We start from the raw sequence: 12017 nt of genomic DNA on the forward strand, positions 1-12017 counted from the left end.
TTTAAACAATGAAAGAAAGGAAGAATAGGAAAAGGAGCAGGGGAAAGGAAAGAGGAAGTAAAGGGGACTGAAGTGGAGCCAGTTATATTCTATGTATGTATGATTATGTCAAAACAAACTCCATAATCCCTTAGAAAACTTGGAATGGAAACACCATTTGATCCAGTTATCCCATTCCTTGGTTTATGCCCAAAGGACTTTTAAACAGCATACTATAGTGACGCAGCCACATCAACGGTTATAGCAATCCAACTCACAGTAGCCAAGGTATGGGAACAAACTAGGTGTCCTTAACAGAGGAATGGATAAAGAAAATGTGACATATATACACAATGCTATATTACTCAGCCTTAAAGAAGAATAAAATTATGGCATTTGCAAGTAAATGGATGGAACTGGAGATTATCATGCTAAATGAAATAAGTCAATCCCAAAATTCCAAAGGTCAAATGTTCTCTCTGATATGTGATGCTAACCTCAAACAAGGGAGGGTGGAGAGGAAAATAATAGAAATCCATTGGATTAGACAAAGGGGAATGAAGGGAAGAGAGGGGGAGGGGAATACTAAGTAGGGTAGAATTAATCAGACATAACTTTCCTAGTCATGCATTTGAATACACAAACAGGGTAACTCTGCATCATGTACAACCACACAATGGGATCCTGGAGAGAATTAGTTAAACTCATGCATGTATAATTGGCCAGAATGCATTCTACTGTCATGTATAACTAAAAAGAATAAAAGCCAAACAAGAGAGAAATGACAAGCATGACCAATGTCAACCCTGTTTAATGATAGGTAAGATTTAGAATTTTGTGTAAAAGAAATGTATAAAGTTATGAAAAAATCATAAATATATTCAAATAATCTCAGGATATGTAATAAATCATTTTATATTTCACAAAAATGAACTTCATTATTATGTGTAACAATAATGAATTCATAGGAACATAAAAACAAAAAATATGCAGATACATGGAGACAAAACAACACAATTTTGAATAAATAGGCCAAAGAAATATTTTGAATAAATAGGCCAAAGAAATTAAAGTAAAGTAATTTTTTTAAAAATGAGAATGGAAAGACAACATGCCAAAAGTTATGGGAAACAACAAAAGTAGAACCAAGAAGAAAATTTATAACAATAAGAATCTAACATTAAAAAAAAGAAAACTATTCCCCAAATAAAAATCCTGACAATACATCTCAAGGATGCAGATAAGCAAGAGCAAATCAAACCCCAATTTAGAAGGGAAGAACTAAGACTGAGCACAAAATAGAGTCTAAAAATACACTAAAGATCAATGAAACAAAGAGTTGAGTGTTTAAAAGGTAAATAAAATTAACAAAACTTTAGCTAAACAGAAAATATATATGTAAAGAGAGAGAGGAACCGAATGAATAGAGGTTAAAAAGAAGACTTTACAGTTGTTATGGTTTGGATGTGAGGTGTCCCCCAAAAACTCACATGTGAGACAATGCAGGAAGGTTCAGAGAAGAAATGATTGGGTTATGAGAGCCTTAACCCAATCAGTGAATCAGTCACTTGATGGAATTAGTCAGCAGTAATTGAAGGCAGGTAGGGTGTGACTGGAGGAGGTGGGTCACTGGGGACGTGGCTTTGGGATACATATTTGTATCTGGCAAGTGGAGCCCACTCCATATCTGCTTCCTGATCATGATGTGAGCTGGCTCCCTCTGCCACACTCTTCCTCCATGATGTCCAGCCTCACCTTGAGCCCTGAGGAACGAAGTCTGCTGTCTATGGATTGAGACTTCTGAAACCAAGAGCCCCTAAATAAACTTTTCCTCCCCGAAAATTGTTCTGGTCAGATCTTTTAGTCACAGTGGTGAAAAAGCTGACAAAAAGAATAATCAGTACCATAGAAAAATGAATTACTAGGGATCATTATGAAAAACAATACACTAACAAATTTGTGAAAAAATGGGGCACATATGATCTACCAAATTTGAATAGCAAGGACAAAATTAATAATCTGAGTAGACCAATAACAAGGAATGAGATTGAATCAGTGATAGTCTCCCCACAAAGAAAAGCACAGGATAGCTTCCCTGCTAAATTTTATCAAACTTTTAAAGCATCACTAATGACAATTCTGCTCATATTCTGTCATAGAATAGAAAGGGAGGAAACCTTTCCAATCTCACATGATGAAGCCAGCATTGCCTGCTGATGGAAAACAGACAAGAACATAACAAAAGAGAAACTATAAACCAATGCTGCTGATGCAACTACAGATGCAAAATTTTCAGCAGAAATGTAATTCAATAGTACATTAAAAAGATCATTCTCCATGATCGAGTTGGTTTCAACCCAAGGAAGCCTCAGCACATACAAATCAATTAACATAAAGCATACATCAATAGAAAAGATAAAATGTTATGATTCCATCAATAGAAACAGAAAAATCATTTAAGAAATTTCAACATTGCTTCATAATAAAAGCCCTAAACTTAGATTTAGAAGGATTATACCTCAATATAATAAAGGCTATGTCTGAGAGTCTCTCTCTCTCTCTCTCTCTCTCTCTCTCTCTCTCTCTCTCTCACACACACACACACACACACACACACACACACACAAATATGAAAGAAGGAAGACAAAAACTACTCGTTTGCAGGTATGATTCTATATGAAGGAAAACATAAAAGACTCTACCAAAAGACTTTCAGAGTGGCTAACTTAAGCCAGAAAAAAGTGGCAGCACAAAAAAATCAACATGCAAAAATCAGTAACTTTTCCATATGCCAATATGAATTTTGCTGATAAAAAAAATCATGAAAGCAATCATATTAGCTAAAAAAATAAAATAAACTTAACCAAGGAAACAAAAGACATTTACAATGAAATTTAAAAAAAATACTGATGAAAGAAATTAGAGAATAAAAGATGGAAAGTTCTCCAAGTTCATGAATTATAAAAGAAAAATTGTCGAAAATGTCATAGTACCCAAAGCAATCTACAGATTCAATTCAAAACCCATCAAAATGCCAATGATGTATATCACAAAACTAGAAAAAACAACCCTGAAGTTCCCATTGAAGCTCAAATGATTGCAAATAAAGAAAGCAATCTTGAGCGAAAAGGACAAAGCTACAGGCATCATAATACCAAACTTCAACAGGACCCCAAAGACAGGGAACAAAAATAAAAACTGATGCATGAGCTTTCATCAGACTAACCAGCTTCTTTTTGACAAAGAAAATAGTGAAGAAGCAACCTACAGAACAGGAAAAAATTTGCCAACTATTCATCTGACAAAGGGTTGATAACCAGAATATATCAGGAACTTAGCAAACTTAACAGAAGCAGCAAGTAATCCAATTTAAAAATGAGAAAATGACCTGAATAGATGCTTCTTCAAAGAAAACAATGCAAATGGCCAACACACACATAAAAATACTCAATATCATTAGCCATCAGGGGGATGCAAAGCAAAAGTACAATGAGGTACCATCTCACCCCAATTAGAATGGTTATAATAAAAAAGATGAAAGAATAACAAATGCTGATAAGTATATGGGGAAAGATACTCTTAAATACCATTGGTGCAAGTGTAAATTAGTACAGCCACCATGGAAAATAGTATGGAGATTCCCCAGAAAACTAGAAACCACAGGATCCAGCTATTCCACATCTGGGTATGTACCCAAGAACCGAAATCACTGTACCAAAGAGATACCTACACCCACGTGTATTGTGGCATCATTCACCATAGCTAAGAATGGAACTGGTCTAGGTATCTATCAACAGATTCATGGACAAAGGAAATGTGGTACATAAGCAAAATACATATCCTTTAGCCCTAAAGAACAAAATTCTATCATCCAACAAAACAAATGGAATTAGAGGACATTATGTTAAATGAAATAAGCAAGGCACAAAAAGACAAATACTGTATGTTCTTACTCATGTCAAAACTAAAAAAGAGGACCTGAAAAAACAGTGATTACTACAGATTTGGGAAAGATGTGTTCAGTGGGCAGCATGGGGGGCATGCAGAAGTAGAAGAGCGGAGGCTGGATTTATTCAGCACATGCTCTGTGTATGTGGGGAAATAGTTCACTGAACCTCATAAATGTGTACATGCTAATAAAATTTTTAATTGAACCTCCTTTAAAATTATAGTGATGAATTTAAAGACAGACCAAACCCACCAATTATATGGTTCATTCAAGTCACTCTTAGCTGTAAAGGTCAGGCATGAAGATGTGAGAATGAGCCAAGAGTGTATGAAATCTACTGATCATAATGACTGATCTGGGAATTTACAAAGGAAAGTGAGGTCACTGTGGTGGTAAGCTACAGTGAAAAGGCAGCAGGATTAATAATCAATGATTGAATTGAATGTCCATTTTGGTTTGGAAGACAACAGTTGAATGATAGAGGTAAGGAGCTAAAGATGGAAACATTGTTCACAGAGTAGACTGTAGCAAATTAGGATCATGGAAGAGGTTCTTGCACATGTGAAGTTGCCATATGGAGTTAGATCATGTGAGTGAGCAGCTGCCAAACTTAAGAAGGAAGCTTGTTTACTGGGAGGAAGATGATGCCTCTCCAGGTCTTCTACCCCCATCAACAATCCGAAGGAGACGCCCCTGTGCTTGGAATAATATGTACCTTTCTTAGAAGTCAGCAAGTCAACAAGGTCAAGATGAGCACACAAAGTGTCTGTTTTGCTCAGAAGGAACCAGTATATAAAAACTGATGCATCCCATCCCTAGGTCTTCTGCCTCGTTTGAAGGATAAAGCAGCACCTCCACAACCCCTACCACCCATAGTCTTGCCAATGCTGTGTGTGGAATCCACCATGTTGAATCTTACTATTTTCTACTGGAAAACCACTCCAAGGAGCACCCCACCAGACTCCCAGATCACTCCCAATCTTCCTACAGCTCTGTACACCCTTTTAGCCTCTATCTCCCAACTACCTCCAATCTGAAAACTAAAATCTCTTAAGTTCACAGCCTATCAATGGCAAGTCTCAGATCCTCAACTCTTCTCTCATCTTCTACTCTCCATACAACAGCCAGCTTGCTCCCGAGATGCCTTTCCCATATAACTTCTCAAAGGGTCGATCATTTTTCTCACATACCTCCTAGCTGCTGGGTTTGTGGAGGTGGTGACATTTTTTTCGTTGTGGTGACAATTTTCATTTCCTCCTTTGTTTTTAAAAACAAAGAGACCATGAGTTTTGAGCCTCATATCATTGATTGTATCTCCGATTATCCCTCTTTGTTACCGTCATAGAATGACTGCTGCATCACTCTTCTAAATTCTCTAACACCTTCAGTTTTGGGCTTAGTCATTTTCTCCACTACTATTACTTAGTTCTTGAAATCAAATAAGGGAATGAACTGTCCAGCACTACCTCCTTGATTTCCTTCATCCAATCCTATTCACTTATGGTCACTCCATTGCTGGGTGTGATGGTGCATGCCTGCAACCCCAGTGCCTCGGGAGGCTGAGACAGGAGGATCCTAAGTTTGAGGTCAGCCTTAGCAAATTTGTGAAACCCTAAACAACTTACTAAAACCCTGACTCAAAATAATAAAGAAAATGTGCTGGGGATGTGGCTCAGTGGTAAAGTCCCTCTGGGTTCAATTCCCAGCACAGGAAGAAAGGAAACAAAAACAAAAACAAAAACACATGTGTTGAAACCCTAACCCCCAATTGTCGTTTGGAGATGAGGCCTGTGGAAGTCAATTAGGTTTAGATACGAGTAAAACCATGAGGACTGAGCCCTTGTGTTGGTGTTTGTGCCTGTGTAAGAGATGCCATCCAGTGTGCCCTCTCCCTGAGAAAGCAGTCACCTGCAAGCCAGGAAGAGCGTCCTCACCAGGAGCTGACCAGAAGGGAATTTCCATCTTGGACTTCTAGCCACCAGAACTATGAGAAAAAACCACGGTCACTGATTCATCCAGGGTACGGTACTTGGTTAGAGAAGCCCGAACTGACGAAGCCACTGAGTCGCTCATCCTATGAGCACAGTTCAGCTGCTCAGTACTCGGTTTAGATGAGAGGAGTTAAGTCCACAGGAAGTTTTGATTTTGTTATTAGAAGTACTCTCTATGGCCTCCTTCTGGACATTCAAAAAAGAGACATAGACAAAGGTGAATTTGACCCAAATTCTAGGTTAGACTTTAGCGTTTACTAGTCATGTGACCTCCAGCAATTCCTTTTTTTTTAATTTATTTTTTATTTTTTTATTTATTTATTTTTTTTATTGTAAACAAATGGGATACATGTTGTTTCTCTGTCTGTACATGGCGTAAAGGCATACCATTTGTGTAATCATAAATTTACATAGGGTAATGTTGTTTGATTCATTCTGCCATTTTTTCCCTTCCCCCCCTCCCCTCCCACCCTTCCCCTCCATCTATACAGTCCTTCCTTCCTCCATTCCTGCCCCCCTCCCTAAACCCAACTCCAACCCCAACACTAACCCTTCCCACCCCCCATTATGTGTCATCATCCACTTGTTAGCGATATCATTCTTCCTTTGTTTTTTTGAGATTGGCTTATCTCACTTAGCATGATATTCTCCAGTTTCCTCCATTTGCCTGCAAATGCCATAATTTTGTCATTCTTTATGGCTGAGTAATATTCCATTGTATATATATACCACATTTTCTTTATCCATTCATCAATTGAAGGACATCTAGGTTGGTTCCACAATCTGGCTATTGTGAACTGAGCAGCTATGAACATTGATGTGGCTGTATCTCTGTAATATGCTGATTTTAAGTCCTTTGGGTATAGGCCAAGGAGTGGGATAGCTGGGTCAAATGGTGGTTCCATTCCAAGTTTTCTAAGGAATCTCCACACTGCTTTCCAGAGTGGCTGCACTAATTTGCAGCCCCACCAGCAATGTATGAGTGTACCTTTCTCCCCACATCCTCGCCAACACCTGTTGTTGCTTGTATTCTTGATAATCACCATTCTAATTGGGGTGAGATGGAATCTTAGGGTAGTTTTGATTTGCATTTCTCTTATTACTAGAGATGTTGAACATTTTTCCATATGTTTGTTGATTGCTTGTATATCTTCTTCTGTGAAGTGTCTATTCATTTCCTTAGCCCATTTGTCACTTGGATTATTTACATTCTTGGTGTAGAGTTTTTTGAGTTCTTTATAGATTCTGGAGATTAGCGCTCTATCTGAAGTATGATTGGCAAAGATTTTCTCCCACTCTGTAGGCTCTTTCTTTGCATTGCTGATAGTTTCCTTTGCTGAGAGAAAGCTTTTTAGTTTGAATCTATCCCAGTTATTAATTCTTGCTTTTATTTCTTGTGCTATGGGAGTCCTGTTGAGGAAGTCTGGTCCTAAGCCGACTTGTTGAAGCTCTGGACCTACTTTTTCTTCTATAAGATGCAAGGTCTCTGGTCTGATTCCGAGATCCTTAATCCATTTTGAGTTTAGTTTCGTGCATGGTGAGAGATATGGGTTTAGTTTCATTCTGTTGCATATGGATTTCCAATTTTCCCAGCACTATTTGTTGAAGAGGCTATCTTTTCTCCATTGCATATTTTTGGCCCCTTTGTCTAGTATGAGAAAATTGTATTTATTTGGGTTTGTGTCCGTGTCCTCTATTCTCTACCATTGATCCACCTTTCTATTTTGGTACCAATACCATGCCATTTTTGTTACTATTGCTTTGTAGTAGAGTTGAAGATCTGGTATTGCGATACCCCCTGCTTCACTCTTTCTGCCAAGGATTGCTTTAGCTATTCTGGGTTTTTTATTCTTCCAGATGAATTTCATAATTGCTTGCTCTATTTCTGTAAGGTACATCATTGGGATTTTCATTGGAATTGCATTGAATCTGTATAGCACTTTTGGTAGTATGGCCATTTTGACAATATTAATTCTTCCTATCCAAGAACATGGGAGATCTTTCCATCTTCTAAGGTTTTCTTTAATTTCTTTCTTTAGTGTTCTGTAGTTCTCATTGTAGAGGTCTTTCACCTCTTTTGTGAGGTTGATTCCCAAATACTTTATTTTTTTCGATGCTATTGTGAATGGGGTAGTTTTCCTAATTTCTCTTTCTGAAGATTCATCGCTTATATATAAAAATGCCTTAGATTTATGTGCATTGATCTTATATCCCGCTACTTTACTGAATTCACTTATGAGATCTAAAAGTTTTCTGGTGGAATTTCCTGGTTCCTCTAAGTATACCATCATATCATCAGCAAATAGGGATAGTTTGAGTTCTTCTTTTCCTATTCGTATCCCTTTAATTTCTTTGGTCTGTCTAATTGCTCTGGCTAGAGTTTCAAGGACGATATTGAATAGAAATGGTGAAAGAGGGCATCCCTGCCTTGTTCCAGTTTTTAGAGGGAATGCTTTCAGTTTTTCACCATTTAGAATGATATTAGCCATGGGTTTAGCGTGGATGGCCTTTACAATGTTAAGGAATGTTCCCACTATCCCTATTTTTTCTAGTGTTTTGAGCATGAAGGGATGCTGTATTTTATCAAATGCTTTTTCTGCATCTATCGAAATAATCATGTGATTCTTGACTTTAAGTCTATTGATATGGTGAATGACATTTATTGATTTCCTGATGTTGAACCAACCTTGCATCCCTGGGATGAAACCCACTTGATCATGGTACACTATCTTTTTAATATGTTTTTGTATGCGATTTGCTAAAATTTTGTTGAGAATTTTTGCGTTGATGTTCATTAAGGATATTGGTCTGAAATTTTCTTTCCTCGATGTGTCTCTGTCTGGTTTAGGAATCAGGATAATATTGGCTTCATAGAATGAGTTTGGGAGAGTTCCCTCCTCTTCTATTTTCTGGAATACTTTGAGAAGTATTGGAATGAGTTCTTCTTTAAAAGTTTTGTAGAACTCAGCTGAGAACCCATCTGGTCCTGGACTTTTCTTTGTTGGAAGGCTTTTGATGACTTCTTCTATTTCATTACTTGAAATTGGTCTATTTAAATTGTGTATGTCCTCCTCATTCAGTTTAGGCAATTCATATGTCTCTAGAAACCTGTTGATGTCTTCGAAATTTTCTATTTTGTTGGAGTATAGATTTTCAAAATAGCTTCTAATTATGTTTTGTATTTCAGTCGTGTCTGTTGTGATATTTCCTTGTTCATTCCGAATTTTAGTGATTTGGGTTTTCTCTCGTCTTCTCTTTGTTAGTGTGGCTAAAGGTTTATCAATTTTGTTTATTTTTTCGAAGAACCAACTATTTATTTTGTCAATTTTTTGTATTGTTTCTTTCGTTTCAATTTCGTTGATTTCAGCTCTCAGTTTAACTATTTCCTGTCTTCTACTACTTTTGGTGTTGGTCTGTTCTTCTTTTTCTAGGGCTTTGAGCTGTAGTGTTAGGTCATTTATTTTTTGAGTTTTACTTCTTTTATTAAGTGCGCTCCATGAAATAAATCTTCCTCTAAGTACCGCTTTCATAGTGTCCCAGAGATTTTGATATGTCCAGCAATTCCTTAAGCTCTGCTTTAATTTCTCTTTGGTAAAAGGAAGATAGTATCACCCACACCACGAGTAAAGGATTAAATTAGATCATGTATGGTAGAAGCACGTCACTTGCCTGAAGCTTCAAATGTATGACACTTACAGAATTGTCCCTGTTTGCCATCTTCTCTATTCCAGAGGCAGTATGATACAGTATTAAGCCTAGACTCTTTAGGTGGACTGCTTGGTTCAAATTTCATTTCCACTATTTTAATATTTGATCTTCAGCAAATTTTTTAGCTATTCTGTGCCCCTGTTTATGCATCTATAAATTGGGATAACAATAGTACCTACCTGGTTAGGTTATCATGAGGACTAAATTAGAAAGTATATGTAAGGGATTGGTAACTGTAGCCCACAGGCCAAGTAGTCTGCTGTTTTATCAAATAAAGTTTTATTGGAACATGATCACGTTATTTGTTAAGGTATCACCTAGTGCTTCTTTCTAGTCACAATTATGGAGAGGAATAGCTACAACAGAGACCATCTAGCATGTGAATCCTGAAATTTTAACTCTCTGGTCCTTTACAGAAAACCTTTGTAGAACCCTGGTATAGGCAACCATTCAAAACAGATTGGTTCAGTGTAAGTTGTCAATAAGCAGACATTTTTCTTCTAAAAAGTCTACTTCAATTTTCTCAGAAAATAAAGGAAAGTAGTTGGGTACAGGAAGGCGGATAGAAATAATCACTTGTGGGGCTGAGGTTGCAGCTCAGTGGTGGAGCACTTGCCTAGCATATATGAGGCACTGGGTTCCATCCTCAGCACCACATAAAATTGAATAAATGAAATAAAGGCATTGTGTTCATCTGCAACTAAAAAAAATATATTTAAAAAAAAAAGAATCACTTGCATTGTGAAATGCAATAGTAAATCCTAGAGGAGACACTCCAATTACCCTTTAGGCTGTAGCAGAGATTTCATCTTGAGCACAGGACTGGGTTGGTCTTTCATTGGAATTTTATGTCACTGCTAATGCTGTGGCCAGTACTAAATCCAAAATTCTCACAGCAAAACCAGGATAATAAGCCTAAGACAAACTAAGAAGTTGTCATGGAATACAACCATTCACAAATAGGGTTTTATTTTATTCTACATTCCTAGTGGTTTTAAAAACTAAAAGCAATGGATTAGCCAAGTAGTCAAGAATGGTTAGAAGCCACTGAATGATACCTTGTGCTTTACTGTATGAAATACATAGGAATAGGCTTTTGTCACAAGTTGGGCAAGGACATAAAAGCACTTCATAAAAATGTGTTGATGTACCACATATTGAAACACTAAAAAAATAAGTAAAACATGAATACCACTCCAAATTCTTCAGTGCCTCTACCCTAGAACTGACTGTAATACACAGTAAAAACTGGCACTTACACAAAACAAATTGCTATTTTGTGCATGAACTGATTAAAAGGCCAAAAGATTTTCTGACTCAAGTTGAAAAACCAGAAGGTTGCATTTATGGTAGAAAGGGTCACGTGGTATAGTAGTTACCATCAGGGCTCAGGAGCTGGATGCCCAGGCCTGCATCCTAGAAGGGCCACTTGAGTCTAGAGTCTAGCAGGGTCTTAGGGCTACTTCAGATTCCTGGTTCTCTCTCCTTAGAACAGCTGTAAGAATTCAGGGCAATGATGCAATTAAATACTTCAACAGTGCCTAGTGCATAATAGGACTGAGCTCACTATATGTTAGCTAGGCACAGTTGTGTTGTGGTCATTGTCACTGCATTATAAAAACTGTAGAATACAGAATGGCAGAGTCTTGGAAGCCTAATTCAATTATTGATGCCTTAATTTTTATTATAGCTGAGTCATCAAACAATCCACAGCCAGTATTGCTTGATGTACTGGAAAATAAAAATATTCGATACCTAATGGAGTCATGGAATTCCTAAAAGGTAGATTTATAAGACAAGGTACATTTACAAGTTTAGGGGCATTTTATCTTTATGATGATTTAATGAAAATGCTTTATAAAGGTATAAACTATATACTTAATAGTACAGGTATAGTATTTTTATAGTTATATAATTTATGAATATATAAAATTATGATTTGTTATAAATAAAAACACTGCCCTTCCCTAGAATTTCCATTAAAAATCTACTTTTCAACATAATACTGCCTCTTAGAAGTAACCACATCAGTAGAATCTAGATATTCTCCAAATATACTCTCCATAGTAGATCCTACTAGGGATTCAACTCATAAAATGGTAAGTGAACAATCTCACTTAAAATACCATATTTGAATATTAAGGAATTATTTTTGTACTTATGTGAACAGATATGATTCACATACCTTGAAACTCAACTTTTATTTGGATACAATTCAGTAGTTTTTAGTATATTCACACGACTGTACAACCACTATCAGTATAAAATTCTGGAACACTTTTTTCGCCCTACTAAGGAAGTCCATACACATCAGAAATCCTTCTCCATATCCCACCTCCAGCCCCTATCTCCATTTCTTAAGTCATTATAAGAGTATTATAACTTTTTTA

The sequence above is a fragment of the Sciurus carolinensis genome, chromosome 6, assembly GCF_902686445.1.
Source record: "Sciurus carolinensis chromosome 6, mSciCar1.2, whole genome shotgun sequence".
Lineage (NCBI taxonomy): Eukaryota > Metazoa > Chordata > Mammalia > Rodentia > Sciuridae > Sciurus > Sciurus carolinensis.